The 12,073-nt window shown below is 39.4% G+C and overlaps 1 protein-coding gene across 5 annotated transcripts in view; it reads right to left on the bottom strand.

The window, feature by feature from the left end:
- The window catches only part of PTER (phosphotriesterase related), a 98,467-nt gene that overhangs the window by 79,394 nt on the left and 7,000 nt on the right, over window positions 1-12,073 (bottom strand). Inside the window, exon 1 of one of the 5 annotated variants that reach the window (XM_054507345.2) lies at window positions 10,975-11,246. The exons of 3 other annotated variants lie outside the window; for them this stretch is intronic. The gene's annotated coding sequence lies outside the window, so the exon portion shown is untranslated. Of the gene's footprint in view, window positions 1-7,216; window positions 9,165-10,974; window positions 11,247-12,073 lie in introns of those variants that run through there. One more of the 5 variants, XM_045874350.3, reaches the window with a different exon arrangement.

Genomic DNA, 12,073 nt, shown 5'->3' on the forward strand with positions numbered 1-12,073 from the left:
TGGTCTAGTGACTTCCAGAACATGACCCGCTGTATGAGAAAGGCCATGCCATGCTTGATGAAAAGGAGAGGCATAGGTATGATGAGCTTCTATTTTGATAACTTCTCCAATTCCACCCCCACACATGGACAAGTCGGTACCAACTGAGCGACATGAGCAACTGGCAAGAAGTAAAGGCTCACTTAAGTGTCTGTTCAGCCGATGAACAGTTTTTGTTCTATCCACCTTCAACTCCACACTGATGAAATGCAAGTTCAGCCAAAAGCACTCTAATATCTTCATGAGCATCGTGGCCTCTTTACAGGCTTGTGACCAGCCATTGTTATTCTCCTTGAAATACTAAGAAGAGCCACTTTTATAGGTTTGAGGGGAGAGCTTGGACTTTAAATTCTCAGAGCCTAGGAAGGTAACATAAAGATATTTACTTTCCAGGCACCCGGAAATTTCACCTGAGGACATTTCATTTCAATGTGGCAAATATTTGCTAAGGATCTAGTAAGTCCAAAGGAGGATACTATGAGAAACAAAGATGAAAAAGGAATAATCTTTTCACAGGAAGCTGAAGAGCCCCCAACACGGTGCCTGGCACATGGTAAACATTCAATGGGGGGGTTGATATTTTTTATATATTGGTGGGACACCTATGATATTAAAGTGAACGCAGTAATGTTGGAAAAGAGGTACAAAGCAAATGTTCTGGGAAGATGCATCTGGATGACATTCACTGGTACTGGAGGAGCTGGGAGGGCTTTCTGGAGGAGGTAGCATTTAGGCAAGGCTGCAGAAAGATTTTTACAAGGAAGCATCCCGGTGGCATGAGCGACGAAGGGCCTGTTTTGGGATTTGTAAGCAGTCTGTAGAGGCTCATACACAGGATGCATGGCAGGTCCACAGTGAAAGCACGATGCATGCACTGGGCCCAGAGGAAGAGACCTGTGTTAGGATGGTAATTAAATGGGCAGTGTGAGGATAGGCTGAATGCTGGAGACAGGAGGCCAGGGGAGGAGTTAGGAAACTAAAGCAATTTTCATTGTTCCTTGGGGATTTTAAGAGCCAGAGAACTACATTTCAGGGCAAAGGAAGCTTGGAAGAACACTCTCCCCTCCCCCCCGCCCCCCCCCTACCATGATAGCAGTGTAAAGTACTCTTCATAATCATACTATAAAACAAAATGTTGAAAAAAAAGTAAAGTCTTAAAAGTGGACTACAAACAGCATGACTTGAGTAATTTTCGACCTCTCAAAATGTTTTATTGGTGGGAAAACATTAAATCAAAATATTTGCAATTAGGAAGTTCACAGTAATTGAACTCTGCACACTCAAAGCCACATGATGACCACGATTAATATAACATCGTAGGAAGGTCTTCATAAAACTCTGACTATATTGAAGCCCTAGCTTTCTATATTGCTGGTTTCATTACCTTCAAGAGATTATGGAATATCAAAAGTATTATCTACAATAATAATGCGGTGTGTTTCTCTGAAGAGCTATAGGCACTGTACATACTTTAATTAAATCTCCTAATGTCCTTGCGAAGTTGGCAAGGGATCCGCAGAAGGTGAGTCATCGAAAAGTATCCAACTAGAAGACTGGACCAGAGGACCTACTTTTAGATGAAACCCACTTTTATTACTATTGTTCCCATCTCACCAATGAGGAAATGGAATTATTATTCAGAGAAGGAAGATGAGCTGTCCTCCATTTTCACTAAAGGCAAAATACACTGCTGTAGGCTCTGTAAGCATTTGCTGGGAGACCTTTAAAAATAGTACAAGAACCATGACCTCTGAGGTTTCTCCTTTGAGAGCCAACCAACATTTATTAATCAATACCTAAAATGTGCACCAAAGAGAATATACATTGCCCCTTACTTTCTTTCAAAACAGCACAAGACAAGGAACCCAATTTATCATGACATATAATCTCTTAGCTTTAATGGACTGGTTGACCAGTAGTTCAGCTAAGTTCTTTCCATAGCTCCCTTCTCTATATCCCCAAGCTTCCCCAGGCAACAACAGAAAGAAGAGTGGGCACTGGTCTTTAGGAGGTAATACTGGGAGTAGAGCTGGTTGGGTTGAAGACACAGTACAAATTGCAGGGCTAGAAAAAATTGAAAAGAGTAGAAAACAGAGCAAGTGCTGACTCTTGGTTCTACCCTTAGGATAGTGGTATAGAATCAAAACTCAAGGGGCACCTGGGTGGCTCAGTCGTTAAGCGTCTGCCTTCGGCTCAGGTCATGATCCCAGGGTCCTGGGATCGAGCCCCGCATCGGGCTCCCTGCTCCGCGGGAAGCCTGCTTCTCCCTCTCCTATTCCCCCTGCTTGTATTCCCTCTCTCGCTGTGTCTCTCTCTGTCAAATAAATAAATAAAATCTTTATAAAAAAAAAAAAGAATCAAAACTCAAGAGGGTGAAAAACAAATGTGCATGTAGTTATCATATAGGATCTTGTTTATAAACCAACTCCACTTCTAATAAAGGAAATGAAAGGGCTCATGCCACTTTACCAGAACATGATGCCACTGTCTCAATCTAACCACTTGCTGGCATCCCGGAAAATGCAGTCATGGCTCCAAAACAGAAATCCCAGTTTGGAAAAAAAAATTCATGAAAAAGGTAAATGCTGTTGTTTTAGGCAATAATTTTGTATCACTGGGGTCTTAAAAACAAATGAAAATATGAATAATGAAATCCTATGGCAATATTTGGTTGTAAGATGGTTGTATTGATCCAGACTATGCTTAAAATTGTTTGGTTTCGGGCGCCTGGGTGGCTCAGTTGGTTGAGCGACTGCCTTCGGCTCAGGTCATGATCCTGGAGTCCCGGGATCGAGTCCCACATCGGGCTCCCTGCTCGGCGGGGAGTCTGCTTCTCCCTCTGATCCTCCTCCCTCTCATGCTGTCTCTCATTCTCTCTCTCTCAAATAAATAAATAAAAAATCTTTAAAAAAATTGTTTGGTTTCTCATAAAAATGAAAAGGCAAAATCAAAAATTTTGATGAGAACTTGTGGACTCTCAAGTTGGGGGAAAATATCTCTAAAAGACAGCCTTTTTAAATGGAACTAGGGAAGAAGGCAAGATGACAAATTTTGCCTAGTCCTAAAAAATTGTGGCACCTGACACAGAAACCTCTTTTTTGGGAAGACTAGTATTCGATGTACTAAAAATAGAATAATAAATGGCTCATTTCTACTCCGGAAAGCAGATTTACTACAATGGGATCAAGGGCAAATCTAATAACTTCATGGGTCATAGAGCAATAATCTCTCCTTCCCAATCTTTGAAATGGCAGGGGGAAAAAATGCCCTAGTGGAATTCTCTAGATTAAAAGACTCACCAAATTAGGAAAATTCTCTATAGCCAAACAACACATTTTTAATTAACCAATCCCTAGTCACATATCTGTATTTAAATATAAAGGGAATGTAATTGCGTATGTATTTTCCCCGTAAAAATAAGGTGCCCTAAAAGATTTAGAAAGGTTTGTCTAGTGCTATATTTTTGAAGTTTATTTTATTTTTTATTTTATTTTTATCTTTATTTTAGAGAGAGAGTACATGCATGCGCATGAGTGGGGTTGGGGGACAGAGGGAGAGAGAGAATCTTAAGCAGGCTCCACACCCAGTGGGGAGCCCAATGAGGTGCTCGATCTCATGACCTTGAGATCATGACCTGAGCCAAAATCAAGAGTCCTGCGCTTAACCAAGTGACCCACCCAGGCACCCCAATACTATATTTTAATTTGGCATCTCAATCATTACTGTCACCCGTTTCCTAAGAATTCACAGAAAGCATGTCTTTTAAATATTATCCAACACAAGTATTTATCTATGTATTTACGTACAATTATGCAAGCAAAAGTTTCCTTTTACTGCAGTTCTGACCTATTTTAACAATATTGCCAGTGTACCAAAGGGCTATAATCTGAATCTCCTTTTGATAGATTTATATTTGTAGCTTTAATAATTTCAATAAGTTCTCTAAATAAAAAAAGACATTTTTAAGTCAAATTACAAATCTGCTAAAACACATCAAATTATGAAATGCGTCTAAATAAGGTACAGGTTTTTTTGTTTTTCTTTTCTTTTGTTTCGTTTTTTAGTAGGCTCCATGCCCACTGAGGAGCCCAACACCAGGCTTGAATTCACGACCCTTAGATTGAGACCTGAGCCGAGATCAACAGTCAGACACTTAACAGACTGAGCCACCAAGGTGCCCCTAAATAAGGTACAGTTTTGAATTTAGATAGTAGCTTTAAAGTAAAATCAATAATTTATTAAATATTATAACAAATATTTTTAATTAACATATATAAATTTCAGTTAATGTTAAATGCTATTTGATCTCAGAATTTTTGAGCAGGAAGAGACCATGGAGATCACCAAATTTGATGACTTCATTTTTAGGTGCAAACACTAATGCTTGATCTTTTGAAGGCAGACAGCCCAGACTAGAACCAGTCTCCCAACTTGTCAGGCAAATATTTCTTTTCTTTAACCATGCAGATATTTACTATAAACATCACATAACATTATCCTGTGTCCCTTAGTGTGGAAGTACTATTCAGAGGTAACATCACTCATTGGCCTAAGGAAGAAGCTACAATTATCTAGGACCGGAAAATCCTATCCCACCTCCACTGCTGATTGGATGACATCAAGCAAGCCATTTAATTGCACAGCAGCCTTCCTCTTCCTAATTATAAAAATAAGGGCTCCAGTAATTTAGACTTCCCTGCTTAAATTGGTTGTTGCAATAAGTAGTAATAAAAATAACTCTAAAGCATACAGCATATCTAAGTGCAAACGAAATACTTAATAGCGAAAACTCATCTTCACTATATTTAAACCAAGGAGTAATAACCACTTTTAGTCGTAATTAGGAGGGGGATATATTAGCTGTTGTGTGTCCTTATAACATCTGAACAAGCTAATGCAAGGGTATATCTAACAAGTTCAGTAGCTCCTAGTTTTTCGTAATCTCTATGTTGACCTAAGCCAGATAGTAATTATTAGTTGAGAATAAACGAGAAATCTTTGACTTCTGAAATGCACCACTTTCCTAACAGAGAGAAGTGTTAACGAACTACCTATATGTTGCTAACAGAATCAGAAAGTTTTACTATAGAATCATCCTGTAACTGATATATGCAGAGTATAAACCCTACCAAATACTATTCCCTAACAGTAAAATATCCTTTCCTGGGTAACACGTAAAATCATCCAGCCTGAGCTGACCTTTAAAAGACAAACAAAAACTTATCAACCAGATTCTCTTGGATAAAAAATAGATCTTGCAACTGGGAGGGATAGAAAGAATGAATAAGTAGGCTTTGAAAAGCATTGTATAACACAAATTTTTGTAGAAGAAAATGTATCTACTTTGCATAGAGAATAATTGGAAAGAAAATACCCAAAGATACTAATATGTGTCATTTCTAGGGGATGGAATTTTAAAACATTTTTTTTCTTTTCTCCTTCATGTTCTGTTTTAGAACATGAATTAATTTTGTTGTATTTTTTTAAGAGGTTACTTTTAATGGAAAAAAAAAAGTGCTGGAGTCTCTTGTGTGGAGGCAGTCAGGGACTATCATGCCCACTTCAAGAATGACACAGGAAGGCTTGCAATGTGAAGTGGTGGTCTTGCTAGAAAACTGGTGGGATCCGCGGTCCTCGTGTCCTGATAGTGGTTTTGGGTAATGAGAGCCAGCACACACGGAGAAAGTCTGGGGAGGCCACTTTGCTGTGAGCTTCCCACACCCAGGAAGGACTGAAGGGCAGAGTTGGGAATGGTTTCTCGCCATCCTCAGCTCTTACCTGGCATGCATCCTTTAGCCACGATTTCCATTTTCTGGATGGTAGGTCTCCGTCTTAGATTTAAACAAGCATTGCTTTCGGTGTTTAATTACAATTTAATGGAAATACTACTCGCATTCAAATTAGCTTTTAGTTTTCGCATCACGAGTGTGCATGCAAGTTATTGTGTCATTATAATCTCATGTTATAATGGCTTCATAATGCAAGTCCCTACAGGGTTGAATTAGTAGTTTCCTATGGTAATCGCCCATCACTATAATATCATAATCACATAAGCACAGTCCCCACATGCTTCCACTGCAATCATTTTGACATTGTAAGAGCATTTTAATAGTATTAGCATAGATTCTCCAGAGAAATCATCTCATTGTCACTGCATTACCATGTAAGATTAATTGTGGTATGAAAGCCTAAAAAAAAAAAATAAGATGATGCTCAGCAATAAAGCATTTCACTTTTCCAAAGGTCACTGAATTTTGCACTAAGGTTTGTGACACAACCCTTCATTGAAGAGACGCCCTTCCACACCACGGACATTTTTTTGTTGTTGTTTTGGTCTGTTTTGCTTCTTGTTTGTTTGCTTAGGACTCAAACTAACAGTCATCAGTTAGTTTGTGCTAGAGAAAGAAACAGCCGTAGTCCCTGTCCTCAAGGAGTTCACAATTTAATCAGGTTTGCAACAAGTTATATACAGCATATAGGTCAGTGCAGTTAATACCGTTGGGATTAGCAAAATACTTGGAAGTAACTGGCATGAAGCAGATGTGAGAGCAAACCACACAAGGTGTTCCTGCAACTGTGCGGCAGAAATGGAGCGCACGTTATCAGGGTTCACAAGAGTCTGGCAGGCGTCTTCGTCTTCACTGAGCCTGCGCAGGAGGGCCACCTTAGGCACCAGTCGTGGACACGGACGCAGCCCCAGCCCCAGCCCCAGCCCCAGCCCCAGCCCACGGAGCAAGCAGAAAGCACGGGTGACGGACAGGAAGCGCCTGGTCGGCACGCATGTCTCCCGCTTTGAGGGGGAGAGTGGAAGCCCGACCTTGTTGTTTATGGCTCAGAGAGTAAGCACAGACCATCTACCGAAGCATCAGATCGAGGGCCAGCAAAAGGAAACGCCTGCTCAGAAAAGCACCACCCAGCCCCTAATACTCTCCCTGGGTTGAAGTCACCGTGTAAAACGACTCCGTTGTGTCGTCACGGACAAATGGCACACGCTGCAGAGACGGACAGGGTATTGTGTTCCTGTGAGCGGCCTCTAATCCTCTGGTCCTGTCTGGGGACAGCACGGGAGAAGTGCAAACGGAGGATCCTAGCTCTCAAGGAATCCTCTGCTCAGCGTCTAAAGCGAGAGGAACGTCCCAGCCCGCATTCAGCACCCTGCCGGGCCCATGGCACGCACCTGCTGAGCGCTCGGGACGGACGGCTGAGGAAATTCACACGACTGGAAGGAGCGCGCAGGCTTCCGAGCTGCCGTGGGTCTGATGGGCGCTACGTCCGCCCCGATAGCACTAACAGCGGAGGAATTCACACCTGGCAATGTCTCTTGTATTTTTCAAGACTTGCTTGCCTTCTGGTTCCGGTAGATCCTGAGCATTCTGAGGAGTAATGGTTGCTCATTGCCCTTTTCTTAAATCGTGTGGGCCTGGGAGAGCTCAGAACTACTCAGCGGCTCCGTTTCCGAAAAGAAGTAATACTGTTTTTTTTTAATTGCAACACAATGAGGGTAAAGGTTGCTCTCTAAGTGCTCAAAACGACTTTTACCAACAAGCTCTGGAGCAATATAAACTTATTACATAAACAAAATTAGCTGTCCTTCCTTTAGAAGTTATTTTTAACTTCTTAGGTAAAGTCTATGGCACCTGCTACCCTATTCTTCCTTGAGTTCTTGTTCAGGCATCCTATGTAATTAAGCTCTTCTGACTCATTCTTCACAGTGACATCTGCCATTATGAAGTGATATCAAAATTTACTTTTATTGCCTTTGATTACCAGTGTTTATTATTATTTGCTTTGTCATTAGACATAAAGAGGAAAAGTCAAGAATCAAGGATGGGATGTTTAAATCCAAATGTCCTCCCCCTAAGAAGAAAAATTTTATTTATTTTGCAAAATATATCTTGAGACTGCTTAGAAAAATGTCCTTGTTTTCCTCTCTCATTCAAATGTATTAAAGGCAACAGAAAACAGTCCTGATAATGTTCAATAGGGCAGAGTTGGGAATGGTTTAACCCATTTCTGTGTGGCAGAAATGAAGCGCACGTTATCAGGGTTATCAGATTAATAGGGTTAATCTTTTATTTGATACAAACAATAGTCAGTAGCTATTTAATATCTGGAGTGCCACCAAACATTAATGCTGAACTGCTATATTTCAAAAATGGAAGAATGCACACAGATGGGACAACAGAATGCTCTTATGAACACGTCACTATTTCCCTGATAGGGCGAAATGCTACAACTTCACCAATAGCATAAAGGTTTCAAAAAGTTGATATGACCAAAGTGGGTCTTTAGGCCAACTTAGCACGTGAGCCTCAGTTTTCTCCCAGTAAAACAAAGGAGTTAAACAAGGTGATCGCCAAAGTTCTTTCCAGATACAAATTCCATGATTCTAGGCAAGAAGGCAGTAAATGACCTCTAACCGACCTTTGCAGTGGCTCCCCATGAGTACAACTTGTTTAGACATTAGATAAATGGGGATATTAAGGTAGGAGAAAATCAGGCAGAACGTTTCTATACAAGAAACGAGAAACCTATTGATACTGTTCTAATTCTTTTTCTGAACCATTCTCGAACAAACTATATGACAGTATTTACTTTATTATAAACTTCAGATTATTACTAACAGATGAATGAAATAAAAATACCTCATAACCCATATTATGACTTTCTTTATTATTGCTCTCTATACTGCTTATGACTAAAATAGAGGCTAGTATACAATAATCCCGGCTCTATTAGCCCTCAAATAAATGATGCTGAGTGTCTAAGCAAATGAAAACTCCCAGCTATTTCCCAAAGAACAGCTAAAATGATCCATTATGTGCATATATGTATATATATATTTATACACATACATATCCAGTGTTCACTGTCTAATTATCAGCGTGCAAGTACAGAGACTATTCTGAAAATTGTTTTGTGCCAACTTTACAGCCAAGAATCATTTTATGTCTTAGTGGACAGTGAGGTAAGTAAAAAAAAAGTCAGTCATATGCTTGTTTTTTTGTCAGTGTTTTGAGAAGGTGTGATATATATCCCACTGGTGATTCAGACCAATTTTAGGTGATATATGGGCATTTAAGATGTCTTAAACACATATTTGTTTATTTTAATGTGTTTTAGAATAAAAGTAATAAATGTTGCAAGCCTCTGATTTTATGGATATTATTGTTTAGGATGAAGCTGAAGTAAAAAAGTGGGTTAGTTTAAAGAAAAACATTAAGTAATTAGAAAAGGTAGTACCTGGGCATAACAAACATGCTTTATTTTATTTTTTTAAAGATTTTATTTATTTACTTGAGAGAGAGAGAGAGAGCACAAGTGGTGTGGAGGGGCAGTGGGAGAGGAAGAAGCAGACTCCCCACTGAGCAGGAAACCCAAAGAGGGGCTCGATCCCAGGACCGACTGAGCCACCCAGGCGCCCTGGAAACATGCTTTAAAAATGATAGGAGAATGAATCAAATTTGACCAATTTGATAAATATTAATGAGTGATGAATTCTTTCATTCTGATAAATATTATGCTGAATTTGTGAAAATTAAAAGGCATTTAACATCTCTACAATATCTTGTAACACATTTATTTTCTCTGGTCTATGAAAGAGCTAACTCCTGTTCTGGGGGTAACATTCTCCTAACTCATCAGAAATATAATCATGACTTCTAATTAGGCAGAGAAAGCTGTCATCCAATTTTAACTCTCAGACCTTTTTGTTGGTCCTATAATTGTTGACATCATTTTAAATGATGTTGATTTAAAGATATGAATATGATGTATGGTGTCAGGGCACCTGGGAGGCTCAGTTGGTTGGGCGTCTGCCTTCGGCTCAGGTCATGATCCCAGGGTTCTGGGATCGAGCCCCACATCGGGCTCCCTGCTCAGCGGGGAGTCTGCTTCTCCCTCTCCCTCTGCCACACTCCCTCTCAATTAAATAAATAAAATCTTTAAAAAAATATGATAATATGGTGTCAAGAATATAGATGGAGACATTATGGTCAGACACGGTACAGCTACTGAGGAAGTTCTCCAACTTTAATAGAATAAAACTCTGAAGTTGACTACATCATTCTTTGTATAGAAAAACGACATATAGATAAAGAAACTTTCCTTTCTGCTAATGCTATAAAAATCATTACATTATATAAGAATAATTAATGAAAACTTATTTTACCAAGATATTCCTAACACAAAGATAAAAGTAAATAAGTGAAAACAGGTTCACAAAAAACTACATCATCCCTACATAATGCATTGTGCAAATTCCATATAAAAAAACCTTTTACAACTCTGATTTAGTCTACCAAAAAGCAAAGGAATTTAGAAATTAATCCTTTTGACGTCACCGTAGCAAGAATAAGTAGTAGCAAAGGTCCAGGAAGTGTCCCTAATGCTGGAAACTGTATATGTTCTTTTATACATTTTAAATCTAACAATTAAATGAAATTCAATAGACAACAAATAAACTATATAGAATCTTCACAAAGATCATTTTAAACCTGGATCTCTTAGCTTGAAATATTTTGGTCTTTCTACTGAAATACACTGATAAACAAAAAGTGAAAAAAGAATGCGTGGGAGGAATGAATTATGTCAAAAAGGGAAAACTGGGCAGTGCAGGTTACAGGAAACTCCGCCCCCCCCACCCCCCGGAACACCCACCAGATCAAATATGGCTGTAAGGTCAAAGGCTCAGTAATGTCAGTGCTAAAAACAGCAGATTCTTTACTTCTTATACCCTAAGCTGCTCCAAAGTATTTATACAGGACAAAGAGGAACACCTTGAAGATGCACCTCTCTGAATGAGAACATGGTGGGGGGTGCGGCAAGTTCAAAGAAACCCAGAAGCCAAAGGGAATCAATGTCAGGTCTTTTGACTTATGCAGAAATGTGAGTAAGACTCGAGAGAGAATGGCCCAGGTCAGTCCCTCATCCTACCTGTGGAAGCTTCGGGAACTTGGATGGGCAATGGCAGTGACAGGATGGAGACAGGGCTTTGGAGTAACAGTCCTCGAAGTGAACTCAGCAGAGATGTTTTCTTGCCTAGTGGCAACCTGGAAAGACCCTTCCTGCAGTAGCAGAGGACATTTTTTATAGAAAGTACTAGGCAGAAGGCATTCGCCAGGCATGGTGCATTGGAAGCCAGCACCCTCTTCTTGAATTCGCATGTGAAATGGACTTGTGCAACTGTAAATGGAAAGTGTCTGAAGTTAAAGACTCAACTTGGAGAAGATGCAGCCTGAGCAGCTCTATGACTGGTAGAAAGGCAGACTCATGAAGTGATAGATATGCCATACGCCAGGGAGTGATAAATAAAAACGTGTCAAATAATCTAGGTCAAAATTAGCAAAGACTCTCTTGTAGCCTTTCTGGATAAGGGTATCAACAATACTTTTCTATGGAGTGACTGGTAGTAAAAACCACACTCTACTTACACATGTATTGTCTTACATATGCACGCATACCTCATTATTCAAATGTAATTTCTCCCTGAAAACATGATGGGTACCAAATTTTGCATTGCAGGAGGTTATGTATTACATTCATTTTTTTTTTTTTTTAGTTATTTCATTTAAACTTTTTAATGTCGGCATTTTCAAAAGCTTGCATATGTGGAAAGAATAGTATAATGAACCTCTAGGTATCTATCACCCAACTTCAACAATAGATTCCAACAAAAGAAGTTTTTAAGGGGAAAATTAATGTTTCACAGCTCATTCAAAACCACCAACCAGTTATTCCAAATATTACTAATATACTCTTATGACCCATATAACAATCTTCTAAGGATTTCTGGCAATTAATTAACTGCAAAAGACATTTTTTAGAATTAAAAAAAAAACCCACAATTATTCTATTCTGAAGGCACACTGTAAAGCTTTCCAGAAACAACTCTAGGACCCACGGTAGATGTAGACAGGTGATAGTCAAACTGAGGTACTGGATGCTTTCACATTCCCAATATTTTTTCAAATGTAAGAGCTTTACTACCTTCTTATGCTCATCGTCTCTCTTAGACATTTTCAGTTGATGACAT

The sequence above is a fragment of the Mirounga angustirostris genome, unplaced genomic scaffold (assembly GCF_029215605.1).
Source record: "Mirounga angustirostris isolate CCGP_5_RB_7025 unplaced genomic scaffold, mMirAng1.0.hap1 SCAF_5, whole genome shotgun sequence".
Lineage (NCBI taxonomy): Eukaryota > Metazoa > Chordata > Mammalia > Carnivora > Phocidae > Mirounga > Mirounga angustirostris.